This window comes from Hevea brasiliensis, chromosome 17 (assembly GCF_030052815.1).
Source record: "Hevea brasiliensis isolate MT/VB/25A 57/8 chromosome 17, ASM3005281v1, whole genome shotgun sequence".
Classification (NCBI taxonomy): Eukaryota; Viridiplantae; Streptophyta; class Magnoliopsida; order Malpighiales; family Euphorbiaceae; genus Hevea; species Hevea brasiliensis.
Window position 1 is genome coordinate 43,192,302 of NC_079509.1, and position 14,718 is coordinate 43,207,019.

The window sequence follows — 14,718 nt, forward strand, 5'->3', positions numbered from 1 at the left end:
CTCCACTTCTTCTTCTCCTATCTTGAGGGTTAATCGTCCATTTTTGACGTCTATGATGGCTCCGACAGTTGCCAAGAATGGTCTTCCCAAGATGATGGGAATTTGGACATCTTCTTCCATCTCAAGGACAACAAAGTCTACTGGAATGAAGAATTTGCCCACTTTGATAGGGATGTTTTCAAGCATCCCTCCAGGATATTTAATGGATCAATCAGCAAATTGTAATGAGATTGTTGTGGGTTTCAGTTCCCCAATTTCCAGCTTTTTGCATATTGATAGAGGCATTAGGCTGTCGCTTGCTCCAAGATCGCAGAGGGCCTTGTCAATTTTCTTGTTACCAATGATACAGGGTATGGAGAAGCTTCCTGGATCCTTCAACTTTAGAGGCAGTTTGTTTTGCAGAATGGCACTGCATTCCTCTGTTAGAGCTACTGTTCCATAGTCCTCTAGCTTACTTTTCTTTGACAGAATTTCCTTAAGAAATTTGGCATAAGATGGCATCTGAAAAAGTGCTTCAGTGAAGGGGATGTTAATGTAAAGTTTCTGTAAAACTTCCGAAAAATTCCCAAACTGCTTGTCCAATTTGACTTTGTGAAATCTCTGGGGAAAAGGTAAAGGAGGCTGGTATGGTTCTGGTAATTTCTTTATCTTCCTTGCTTCCTCTTCTTGATCTTTCTTAGCTTTTTCCTCCTTTTTCTCTGCTTGGTCTTTAGATTTTTCTATGGTTTCCTCTGTCGATTCTACCTCTGGTTGTAATAGAGTTTTCCCACTCCTCAGTGCAACTGCCTTACAATGCTCCCTTGGGTTCATTTCTGGTTGACTTGGAAGTTTGTCAGTAGCCTTACTTGAAGAACTTGCCTGCTGAGCAATTTGATTCTCTAGCATCTTATTTTGGGTAGCAAGTTGGTCCATTCTGGAAGTCAGCTGTTTAATCAATTCAGTTTGTTGTTGTTGAGCTACTAGGAATCCTTTCATCATGGTTTCCATGGTTATTTTCGATTCAGGTTATTGAGGTTGGAGAGGTAGTGATGGCTGTGCAAGGTTCTGACCTCTGTTCTGAAATCCAGGGGGTGGTGGAGGTTTGTACCCTTGTTGCTTATTTATTGGCTGGTTCTGCGGACTGGACCATGAGAAGTTTGGGTGGTTTTTCCATTCAGGGTTGTAAGTATTTGAATACGGATTGTTTGGCTGCCCCTGGTTGAAGTTTCCTCCATTATTCACATAGTTCATATGTTCTATAGGTTCGTTGAAATTATAGTATTCTGAATTCATGTACCCTCCTTTGTAGCTGCTTTCATGTTGACTATTTGTACCAACTGTGTTGGCTTGCATTCTTTCGAGTTTCTTTGTGAGCTGATCAAACTGGGCATTTATCCTGCTCAGGGCATCTACTTCCAGGACTCCTGCAGTTCTTCTTGCATTTCCTCTTTCGTTTGACCACTCATAGTTATGGTATGCAATCCTTTCTAGGAGTTCAAGTGCTTATGGCACTGTTTTCTCCATTAGATCACCCTCTGCAGCTGAATCAACTATGCTCCTTGTAGAGGGTAGTAATCCATTATAGAAATTTTGCACTAATAGCCAATCTTCTATGCCATGGTGTGGACATTCCCTTTGTAAGTCTTTATATCTTTCCCATGTGTCATAGAGTGATTCTCCCTCCTTTTGTCTGAAGGTGTTGAGTTCAAGTCTCAGCTTTGCAGTCTTTGCAGGTGGGAAATATCTTACTAGAAAAGCTTGAGAGAGGTTTTCCTAGGTAGTGAATGTTCCAGCAGGTTGAGAAAGTAACCACTTCCTTGCCCTATCTCGAAGGGAGAATGGGAATTGCTTGATCAGACACTCCATTCATCTTGAATGTATCACATAAGGCAAGAAAACACTAGAGGTGGTAGTGTGGGTCCTCTGTTGGTGAACCTGCAAACTGGGTTTGTTGAATCATTTGGAGCCATACTGGTTTTAATTCAAAGTTGTTGGCTTCCACTGTGGGTCTAGTGACACTGGGCTGAAATCCTTGGACAGATGGAGCTCCGTAATCTCTCAAGAGTCTTGGTCTGTCATTATTATCGACCATGGTTGGGATTTTGGGATCTCCTTGATCGTGCTCTTAATGTTTCCTTTCCTTTCTGATGGCTTTCAGAGTTCTGTCTATTTTTGGATCACAGTCCAAAATTTCTTCTGGCTTTGTTCTGGTCATATACCAGATCGGGTACCTGAGAGAAAAGAAAAGAAATACAACCAATAAAATAAAATAAAATAATAAATATAATTGCCTAAATCAGCTAAATCGCCTATCGCTTAATATTACTAAAAACAAAATTCCTCAACAACGACGCCAAAAACTTGTTTCGCTATTTTGCAATTACCACAAGTGCATGTATCGCTAACAAGTAATAAAGTGATAAGTAGAGTATCGTTCCCACGAGGAATTTTTGTTTAGCAAGTACCAATCTACACAGAAATCTTGACTGTCTAGGCTATCGAATACTTAGGGAATAAAGTTTGTTAACTTTAAATAATAAAATGGTAAACTTAAAACGAAATGATTTATTTGAAGCAATTTTGGAATTAAGATTTCACACTTTAATCATACTAGGGATGTTATCTCATTTATTTACTGAATTAAGGGTCATTTTCCTTGATGGAAATCAGTCCTAAGCTATCCTAGATCCTCTCTCAAGGCATCTAGGGTGTATTCTAATTAACTCGAACCCTACTTTCGTGGTGATCAAATCAATTAAAATCCTTTAAGACATTTGACCAATTTTTAGGTTCCACAAAGGTATCAACCTATGTCTAGGTCAGAATTCCTTGGTTTAAGATCTCGATTTTCTAATGTTAATCTTCACCTTTCAGTCCTTCAGTTAACATCTATAATCATAACTAAGTGGGTACCAACACATAGCATGCATTAAGATCACAAGAAATTAAATCAAGAAACAAATCTCAAATCCAATCAATAAAACTCAGTGTTCATCCATAATAATAATTACAAGAGCTACTCTCCCAAATCCAGAATAAGAAAACTACTCACTCATGGTGAGTTCAGCAAATATCATGACAAAAAGTAAAAATAATAAAAAAAGTGAGTTATGCAAAAGAAATAAAGTAATAAAATTCTGTCTAAGGAGAAGAAACGAAGGAACCAAAGAGAGTTTCAGCTTTGATCTTATGGAGCTTCAGCTGAAAGACTTCTTTTGGTACTAATGTAGAGCACGACAACAACAACCTTCAGCAGCATTCCTGACGACAGTGGCCGCCCTCTTTCCTGGTGTTTTCTTTTCTATTTATATTGGTTGCCATAGGGTTAGGTCATTTTGAGTCCGAAAGGCTTTAGGAGTCTCATTCGAACCAGAAAACAGGAGAGGAATTTGAGTCAAAAAATAGGCTGTAGCATAGTACACGGCCCGTGTGTCACTACACGGTTCCTGCAAAGTAGGGCCATGTAAATTGCTGGAGGAGAATCACGTGGTCTTGTTTTGGCACAGAAAGTTACATGGGTCTGTGCCAACTACACGAGCCTGAGTACATGGGTCGTGTACTTTTGTTCCCATAAGGTTCTTCAAGCTTGTGCTCGGCAGAGATTTACATGGGTCTACTTACACGACCTGTGTACTTTGTGTTTCTCATCGATTCTCTTGGCTTTCTTCTGGCAGGGAGTTACACGGGTCTAGTGCTTGGTTTACACGACCTGTGTATTTTGTATCAACAACAATTCTTTTTTGTCTTTTTACCTCTCCAGGCTTTCCTTTGCACATCCATCCTTTGGGGCTTCACCAAAACACCTGAAATAATGCAAAAAACATGGAATTAAGGGCTTGGCAATTGAATTTATGAAAACTAATGAAAAATCAACTATTATGCATGAAAATACTTGTCTAAATGCTATGATTTAGAATACAAATATGCTTAAAAATATCTATACAATTCAAGTGTATCACTATTCAATATCCTTCTCAACTAAAACACACAATTTAAAGTGTTTCAGTACTCAGTTAAATTGTTTCTAATCATAAGGTTCCATAATTAAATTTTATTGATATTACTCCTTTCATTAGTCAACCTATAATGTTGACCTTTAATGCATACTAGGTGCATTAATTTTAATGTTACCAATGTCACATTTTATGGTCCTCAAGTGTTGGTATATGTTACCAATTTCATTTTAAAGTGTATTGCATTTTATTGCAAATTATCGGATTTTGGTATGCTATATTAACCTAGCCAGATGACCTAGTTCCCTCAGTTTTCGGGTTCTGGTCCCAATTACAAACTTGTAAGTCTATGTCTTAGTGAAATTTTTTTCATAAATTTTAGGTCATTTGGAGTTTACTAGACCAAGTTATGTCATTTTACTATTGCTAGACAGATTGCAATAAAATGGCAAACTTAGGTCATTTCCGGTTCTGGCAGTTTTTATACCCTAAGTTTTGCAAGCATTTTGACTTGCTTATGGTCATTTCTGGGTTTTAGTGTCTTCACAAGATTTGTAGCTCTATGTCTAAGCTATCAATGGTATAAATTTCAGGTCATTTGGACCTGTTTTGAGTGAGTTATGGCCAAAATACTGACTGCTGTTCAAATGGTCAATTTTCAGGTTTGCAAAGTCAGTAATCCGGATTTGGTCAATTCTCATGCCACTTTTTGGACAGAATTTAGGTAGGCTTTCTTCATAAAAGTTGGCACATTTTGTGCCTAGTTTCATCTCCAATTAGCCTCATACCAATTGGAGTCACTCAATTCCATTTATAGCCTAAAACACATACTGCCCTTAACACATTTTTGAAGCCTTAACCATTCACACATTCAACTAACCATACTTCATTCCCAAACCAAATTCTGCATTTGTATCATACCACAACCATTTATCACTTCATTTTATAGTCACTTTGGCAGAATATAATGACTTTAAATACACCAAATACAAATCTTAAATTACAAAGTCCATTTATAATAACATATACACATAATACTCCTAACCATTACACATAACTTCCATCATCAAATTACATATTCATTCTCTACTAAATTCATATGCTGCCACTTTTAGTACCATAATTCAACAAACCTTTCATGAATTTAAACCCTTCCAACTTCACCATAAGGCTGCCCAAATTGTTCATATACATCAAGCTTCCCAATTTCAACATGTGATCTCACTTTACATTCACAATTCACACATATACATAAAAATCAAACTCTTATACATTTAAGAACTCTAATTAACTTCATTACCCATCAAATTCATATAAGAACAAACCACTTACCTTTCACTTCTGTGGCTGCCCAAAATGGTACACTTCAAAAACTCATCAAACCTCAACATTTCTTCCACAAATCAACTCACCACAACACCCACACAAGCTTTAACAAAGAAAGAAAGAAGAAATGGTTACTTACCTCTTGTGGACTTCCTCAAATCTCCACTAAATCTCTTCTTTCTTGTTCCCTAAAGGCTGCCCAAGGTGTGTAGACCACTTTTAATGAAGACACTTATAGGAATCATGGCTTGAATCATGGTAGATGAGGACTTTGCATGAAACGGCCATGGGAGAGTTTGAGAGAAACCATTTTCAGCCATGAGAGAGCTTAGTGAGGATGATGAAGTGAGTGGGGAAATCTGTCCTCATTTTAAGTATTTATGTGTCCACTTAGTGCTCCACTAAACATACTTTAATTATATTATATTCTAAGGTTTCAATAATTGCAATTTTGACCTTAATTTCTCTTAAATTACATTTTTATCTTTAATTCCATTTTTCATTAGATTTTCCAAATGTAATACTATTTATTTTTCATTGACATTTAGGTCAAAAGCCAATTCTAGGTGTCAAATGACCAAAGTGCCCCTATTCGGGTTGTACTCCCGATTTTTTGGTAACACCGATTTTTATCGATTTCTCGATTTTTCATTTTTTTTTTGTACTAATTAATTAATTTTTCTTTGATATTTCTAATATCATTTATACTTCAATAGAAGTTTATTTAAGTCTTAAAAATATTTCCCAGGGTTTCCCGCGGTCCAGAGCTAGTCAATGGTCCACGTCGCAACTTCCCGATGCGATCACCCATCGCTACGATTTTTGGCTCATTTAACTTAGTTACATTTTCTCTCTTTTATTTTTTCTTTATTTTACTTGTCTTTTTCTCTATTGTATTTTATTATTTCATATCTTCTCACTAACAATTAAGTGTAGTTTCAAGCATTCTAGCTGTCCAGATAGACACTGGTCACCGAAACAGTAGAACACACTACCGAACATAGGGGTGTTACAATTTTCCCCCCTTTAAAATAAATTTCGTCCGCAAAATTTTACCCAACAGTCGTCGTACAATCGTCATACATTTATTTTCTCCTTTTTATATGATCGTATATTCTTCCTTCCTTTGAATTTGTATAAGACTTTTAACAATCTAATACAATATTTAATTTGTTTGTATAACACCAATCTTCTCTTACTATTTTTCTGTCTAATATTTCGATTCATGTTTCCTTATTGAATGACCATTGAGGTCATGTTAAAATTATTTATCTAATCATTGGTCCTCTGACCATTCTAGTTAACAATCTTACTCATATTCGTAATATTTATTTGTTACATCTGAATCAACTGTTCAAATTTTTACTTCCACAACTCTTTTATCTATCGATTTTCAATAATTTATTGTATTCTAAGAAATATCTTTCGCTAGCAAATTCTTCCAAAAATAATTCCAAAAAGACTAGTCACTAACATATCAAAATTTATTTTTATAAGAGGGATAGTAGGAAGGCAAACAATGCTGGCACTAACATAAAAGTATGCAGACCCCGGGTCAAACAATGCATATATATATCTTAGTTAAAAATTGAGAAAATACCAGCAACAATGTCAGAAGTCTCAGCCTCTTCCCTCTGTCGTATAGTGTATATTCTAGCTGAAGAATCACCTTGTTCAAGCTGATTCACAGTACTCTGACTTCCAAGTGTACTACCCCTACCTCTACCTCTGCCTCTACTAACTGATGGTGAACTCCTTGGGGTAGAAACTTGGGCTGATCCCTCTGGTGTAGTAAATGATCCAAAACGGCATGGATTTATACAATCCTTAGCAAAATGACCAGTCTCTCCACAATTAAAACATGCTCCTATGGCTCTATAACATAACCCACTATGTAGTTTACCACAAGTTTCACAAAGTCGATCCGACAGCATATTTCTGGGTTTCTACTGAGTTTGCTGATCCGATTGTGGTGGTTTCTGTCCAGAAGATCTATCTCTACCCGATTCGCGTGAGCTAGATCCTCCAAAGTGCTTTCTCTTTCCTGACCCACTATTAGGAACTTGATCAGTAGTCTTTCTAATTTTCTCTTTTTCTTCTGTACCCTTTTCAACTGTTTCTTCATTCTCGATTCTTTCGAATTCTAGGGCTTGCATTATTAGCTCTGAGAAATTCTAGTGTCAGAATCCCACATCTTGCATTCTTAGACTAGGCCTTAACCCAGCCTTAAAATGTTTAAATCTGTCTCTAGGAGTGGTAAGCAGGCTTCCTGCATAATGACTCAATCGAGAAAAGTTTCTCTCATATTCTGCCACTGTTCTGTTCCTTTGCTTCAGGCTTAAGAACTCCATAGCTTCTGGTCCACATAAACATCTGGGACATATTTTTTTGTCTGAACTCTCTGAGAAAGTCATCCCATGTCAGCACTGGAGGTTCCACCAAAATGTGGAGAATAGTTTTCCACCAGTCATATGCATCCCCTTGTAAAAGTGAGACCGAGTATTCAAACTTCAGCTCATTGGTGCTGTGCAGCTTCCTAAAAACTCTTTCCATCCTTTCCAACCATTGTTCTGCCTCTAGCGGATCCACTATCCCCTTGAACTTAGTAGCCCCATATTTAATCAACTTGTCAAACTGCCTAGCTGAAGGCTGTGGTTGTACTACTGGTGTCTGTAGTGGGGCTTGAGTGGGCATGTTACCAGCCATCTGTTGGAACATCACACCCATCTGCTGAGCAAATTGAGCAGGGAACTGTGGTATTGAGGGGATTAGTGCAGCTGATCCACTCACATTTTGAAAGGCTAGGGCTTCCCCTTGTACCTTAGCCTCTACTGATTGATCGACTGAACGGTCCCCTTCTTCCATAGTTAATTAGAGGATATTATACCTCTTGAACAAATAACATAAGGAGATTTCCTCCTGTTAGTGCATATTTATAATGTAATGTACTGTATGTATCAAACCATGACATTAAGCAGTTGTACTATGAAGAAAGAATATTCAAATTACAGGTCAAAACAGAATTTAAAAACAAGGCTTTGATACCACTAAAACATGTCATACCTTACCCCTCCGTAAGGCATAACATTATCCCGTAGTATACCTAATGAATTACCAAACTTCGCCTACTGATAACTCATTAAATACACTACAAGGGATTTTAAATCTTTTTTTATTTCTTTTTATAGTGGTGAGCACTTTTAACAGGTATAATTTTTTTTTTTATCTGAAGTGAACCAATTAACAAATCTGAAGTATCAATAATTTCTGTAAAAATTTTGGCAGAGTGCTGTCTGTATTTTGAATAAAACAGTTTCTTCAAAAACCTGTAAAAAACACTTTCAATATATTTCTTCAATCCCAAACTCCAATAATAGTTCAACACAATAAATTTCTCAACATTTGTCAACTCAATTCAACATAAATTTTCCAGTGTTTCCAAAAGCTAAGATAAGAGAAATATATCACAATATTTTTATAGGCCAAAATAATTTACAATTTTAGTTTACAACTGCTCAAGACCAGTATAATATATACATACAGTTCACATACATTACAACAAAAATTACAAAAATATGGCATACTCAATATACCCGGCGAAATCTCAAAATATAGCACAAGCAGCCTACTCTGTTGCTCTGTCCATCTGTCTACCTGCGACAGTAATGAAAAAGCTATCGCTGAGTAAAATTTACTCAGTGGTACACAATAACAATTTAAAATGCGATATATAAAACTTTTATTGAAAATTTACAATTCAAATAGTTCACAATTTTTCAAAGCTTATATAACACAAATTTGATCAAACAATTGAATAACACAGTGTTGCCAATCAATAACACAACTTAGGTCATGACACAAACTTTTCTAAACATGCTGTGTTATATACCACGACAAGGCATACTCACCCCACTAATGAGAACTCATACATACCCACCTCAGACTGGCAAGTCAAAGAGGGAGGAATATAGTCTTACTCACCCCATAAATGAAGGAGGAACATGGTAATCTTGTCATGCCAAGTATGAATCAAAACAATTCCAAATCACCATATTTAAATATTTCATACAAGCCACAAATCATATTTTATCTCAAAATTTTCATTTACAAAGTAGGCAACACAATAATTTCCAAATAAAATTCCCAAAGTTAAAATAATAAAAAATTATTTATAACTCAATTCTCCAAATAAATTTTCTAGTAAAAGCAGTGAATATAAAAAGTATTGTGCACAAACCTTGGATGAGTCACCTCTTGGCCTTGAATCAATGTTCCTTATGCTCTTCAATATCCTTGTAACATCCTCATTTTCGTAGTTTGTACGTCCTACTGTTCCGACGGCTAATGTCTATCCTGGAAAGTCGAAATGTTTAGAACTACACTTTGGTGATAGTAAACATACATAAAATGATGAAATAAATAAAAAGAAAATACAAGAAACATTAAGGAAAAATAAAAGAGATAAAATGTGACTAAGTTAAACGAGCCAAACCCATAGCAATGGGTGACCGCACTGGGAAGTTACGGCGAGGACCGTTGACTAGCCCTAGACCGCAGGGAACTCGAAAAAATATTTTGGAGACATAATTAAAGGTATACTGAGGTGTAATTGACATTGAAAATGTCAATGAAAAATTAGTAAGTTAGTATAAATGAAAAACAAAAATTAAAAAAATCAATGGTACAAGGAGTAAATCGGTATTACCGAAAAAGTCTAAACTTGACCTGAAGAGGGGCATTTTGGTCAATTGACACCTAGAGTTGACTTTTGACCTCAATGTCCATTAAAAATAAGTGGAATTACACTTTGAAAATGTTATAAAAAATAAAAATAAGGTACATTATATAAATAGTGGAAGAAATGAGGCAAATGTGCAAATTATGGAACTTTAAGTAATTAAATCATTAATTTATGGTTAGTGCTCCACTATGTGGGATTAGTGGACATATAAAACCAAGTGGACAACATGCAAATTCACTTTCTCCCTCATTTTTTTCACTTTGCCGAATTACTTTCTCAAGTTCTTCCATGGCCAAATGTTCTTCCAAGCTCTCCTCCCATGGTCGTTTCATGTAAGCCTTCATCTACCCATCTTCAAGCCTTGATTTTAATAAGTTCCTTCATTAAACTTAGTCTACACATCATGGGCAGTGTATTGGGAGTAAAAAGAAAGAGTTTTAGTGAAGTTTGTTAAAGCTCAAATTAAGGTTAGTGTTAGTTTTTCTTCCCTTGCTTAATTAAAGTTTGTATTGAGGTTATGGTGAGTAGTTTGGTTGAAAAATTTAAGGAATTGAGTGAGTATTTGGTGTGTGTAATTCTTAGCAGCCATGAAAAGGGAAGGTAAGTGAATTATTCTTATATGTAATTGATGGTATTTGATTGGAATTAGTGTGGATTAAAGTAATTTGTGATGCTAGTAAGTTAATCTCTTGTGTAACTTGTGATTGAGCTTTTGAAATGGGGATTTGTATTGTTGCTTCATTTTGGGCAGCCATGAGAACATGTGAGATTAATTATATCATGAATTTAATTGATGTTTTGGGATGTTGATAAGTAAGCAAATGAGGGTTACACTTGGATTGATGAAAATACTTGTGCTAGAAATTGATTGAATGTGTTTGAAGTAAGGATTTAAAAGTGGGACTTTGATTCTTTAGTAAACTGCCATGTTGGGCAGCCTTAAATATCATGAATTTATGTGTGAGTTTATGAAATTTATTAATAAAATATGATGGTGTTGAATGGTGGGCAGTTTGTGTAATTGCCATGGAAGTGTATGTGTAATATAAGTGTTGATGTACATTGAATTTGGGTTAAAGTAATTATTAAACATTAATGGTGTATTGTGTGCATTGAGCACTTGAGTGTTCTACCCAAAATGCTTGTTGGAATTGTGTACAATATATATAGAAGTGTCATGATTAAATGTTGAAGTATTGGGAGGAGGAGGATTGTCAAAATTGGAAGTGTAATGTTCAAATACAGGTTGTGTATGTTGGCAGCACCTAAACTAGGTCATAAGTGCAAAATTGTAAACCCAATTGGTATGAGGCTAATGGAGGGTTAAACTAGACACCAAATAGGCCAACTTTCATATAGAAATGTTGCCAAAATTCTGCCTAGAAACTAACCTTTAAAATGATCAAATCCGGAATTGGTAAGTGCAAGCTCAGATTTTTAATCATATAAATAGTAGTCATTAGGATGAACATAACTCACTCAAAACAGGTCCAAATAACCTAAAATATTTACCATGGATAGCTTAAACATAGAGCTACAATTCTTATGAAGACATCAAAGCCCAGAAATGGCCAGAACCAAGTCAAATAGCTTGCACAATTTCGGATACCAAAACTGCCAGAACTAAAAGTAACCTAAAATTGACCAAAATTTGCACTAAAGGTGCAATCTGTCTAGCTTTAGTAAATTGACCATATCTTGGTCTATACAACTCAAAATGACCTGAAATTTTGCCTCAAGTGTAATAAGACATAGAGCTACAATTTTGCTTCTTTGACCAGAAGCTAAAAACTAAGAGAAATAAGACTTTAAGCTAGATCAATCTAGCACACAAAAATTGAGAACTTGACATTTACATACAATGAGGCTTGAAATAATTTGGCAATGAATGCCAACTTGTAAAAATGGTAAATTGTACTATATTGGTAGAATATTGAAATAAAAAATGTGATATATTGATAACATTAAAATTTATTTACTTAGAGTGCATCAAAGGTCAACATTATAGGTTGACTAATGAAATGAATTGAAGGGAATAGTACTAAGAAAAGTAGATATTGGATTTTATTATTAGAAACAATTTAACTGAGTACTGAAATACTTTAAAATATGTGTTTCAGCTGAAAAGGATATTGAAAAGCATAAGGAACATTGAGTCAAGGCCTAGAGGCGACTCAAACCAGGTCTGTGCACAATACTTTTTATATTCACTGTTTTTACTAAAAACTTTATTTGGAGAAATGAGTTATGAATAATTTTTTATTGTTTTGGGTTTGGGAATTTTATTTGAGAATTATTGTGTTACCTACTTTGTAAATAGAAATTTTGAGATAAAATGTGTTTAGTGGTATCAGAACAAAGTAGGGATGGCGATACGTAACGCCTACGATCCTTGGGAACTCTCATGCATGAACTGTGGTGAAGCATGACTCTCTACCCAGGAGCTTGCAGGGACGGCGATACGTAACGCCTAAAAGTGCTTTGATAAGTACACTATATTCCTCCCTCTTTGACTTGCCAGTCTGAGGTGAGTATGGATGATTTCTCATTAGCTAGCTAGCCACCTCCCTCATTGATTTTGATTAATGGGGTGAGTTTGCCTTGTCGTGATGTACAACACGGCATGTTCGGAATGAAGGAACGGAAGCGTGAAAAACATAAGTTTATACCATTGAATTCAAGTTTATACACAAGTTTATTTTTATCTATTTGATTTCAATGATAAACAACATATTAAAACTCTTTTAATATGTTTTTGGATCTGTATTTTCCATTTAAGATTTTAAAATTAATCAGATTAATTTTAGAACCCTAGATTAAATCAAGAACGATTACACTAACCTCTTGATGCACTACAGTGTGTCTGCGCCTTTGAGATTTGTCTTCAGGACACCAAATGTTGTCCCTCTAGCTTGTCCACACCAAGAACACCTATGGCAGCCCTTGAACAACTTCTAAAGCTTTTTCTATTAATTAGAAATTCAAGTTCTGCCTTTTAAGAGATTAGAGATGTAAACAGGACACTAGAAACAATTTCTAGTGTTCTTAATTCAAGAGATTGATGGCTAATCTCTTTGAATTAATGAGAGATGAAGAAGAATAGATGGAGAGCCTCAAAATGGCGTGACAAAGGAGAGGAGTGGCTACTGGTTGTTTTTCTTTTTCATAACAACACTTATATAGCTAGGTTAACACATTAAACCCTTGCCACATGTCACCCTTTGATTAGCTCTAGGTTTAAGTGACCTAATCACATTGTGCCAAGTGTCAAACCTATATTTAATCTTGATTTTAATCATCTTACATGATTAAAAAACATTTGGCAAGCTTATGTGTAATCCCATGTGTCACCATCTCATGGTGCCACGTGTCACACTATGAAATGACCAAAATGCCCCTGTGTCTTAATTTTGAGTTCTTAACCCAAAATAATTATTTTTCTTCTTCTAATTTATATCAAATATAAATTAATTAATTAATCTCTATTAATTAATTTTTTATTAATTAAATTCATATTTAAACACTTTAAATATAAATTTAACTTATACTACACATCCAATAATTTAAATTTGGTTTCAAGTCATGATAGGGACTTTGCAATTTAATTGCAAACCAAACCTATTTAATTAATCAATTAAACTCTTTAATTAATTAATTAAATCATATTTAAATATGTGATAACTTGTGTATGTGTGTGACTTACTAGGCTCATCACTAATTGGCAATGAGACATGATATCAATTCTTAATATCATCAGAACTCTTTCTTACCATAAATGATTTCTCTAAATCATTTTATGAACCTCATAGACCATGGTTAACGCCTAGCATAGCATGCCATGGCCACCCAATTACTAATAAGGTTTACCTTAAATGAACCTATAATCATATGTTACCATGCACTAGAATCTCTCTGTTACAAAATCTCAACTCAAGCTGGAGTCATGGTTTATGTCAAACTCCATTTGCTATGAATATTATGTTCTCTTTTAATTCCAGTTCTTGATTAAAAAGATTTTCTCATCAGAAACTCTTTTATGAATAAATCTATCTGTCCTGTCTCGGAACTTGAAACATCAAGAACAATTAAATGAACATAGGATTTTATCTCTATTTACTTAGAGGAACAGATTCCATCTTGATCAACACCTACCTCCATATATAACTAGTAGGAGCCAACACATGCCCATATACCCATACACAGTACAAGTATGAAAGCAGTATTAAACTCAAACTACCTATATACAAGATAACTGTGCTATCTCAGGTCTAAAGATTATATGCACTGATATGATTTATGACAAAACATTGACAAGAGTAAACTCCATGTGCTTGTCATAAGTGTCACTGGTCCGGCCTACTTATCATTTATAAGTGCCTATCATGTTTGTTATATGGCATGAGACTCACCATTCTATCTTATTTATATCTCATATAAATAACTTGGGAACAAACATGAATACAATCTTTCTGGATAAGTCATGTCCTTATTATGAAGTATCCTCAATTGTGAACCTATTTATGATACTTTGTGCTAGAAATATTGTCACTCATATTCTTAACAACTTAAGAATAATATTTCTAATAAAATATCAATGGACCTTTTCTATTACACATAAATATATTATGTAAACGAAAAAGTGAAAATGACTTTTATTAATAAAAATATGTACAAGATACATACTAAATGATATGCTCTAGGGCATACTACTAACACGAA

The 14,718-nt window shown here is 35.0% G+C and overlaps 1 non-coding gene across 1 annotated transcript; it reads left to right on the forward strand.

The window, feature by feature from the left end:
- The first annotated feature begins 1,591 nt into the window (after positions 1 to 1,591).
- Positions 1,592 to 1,698, forward strand: LOC131175684 (small nucleolar RNA R71). The gene has a single exon (XR_009145876.1). It is a non-coding gene; the product is annotated as a small nucleolar RNA R71 (small nucleolar RNA).
- Positions 1,699 to 14,718: the final 13,020 nt, after the last annotated feature.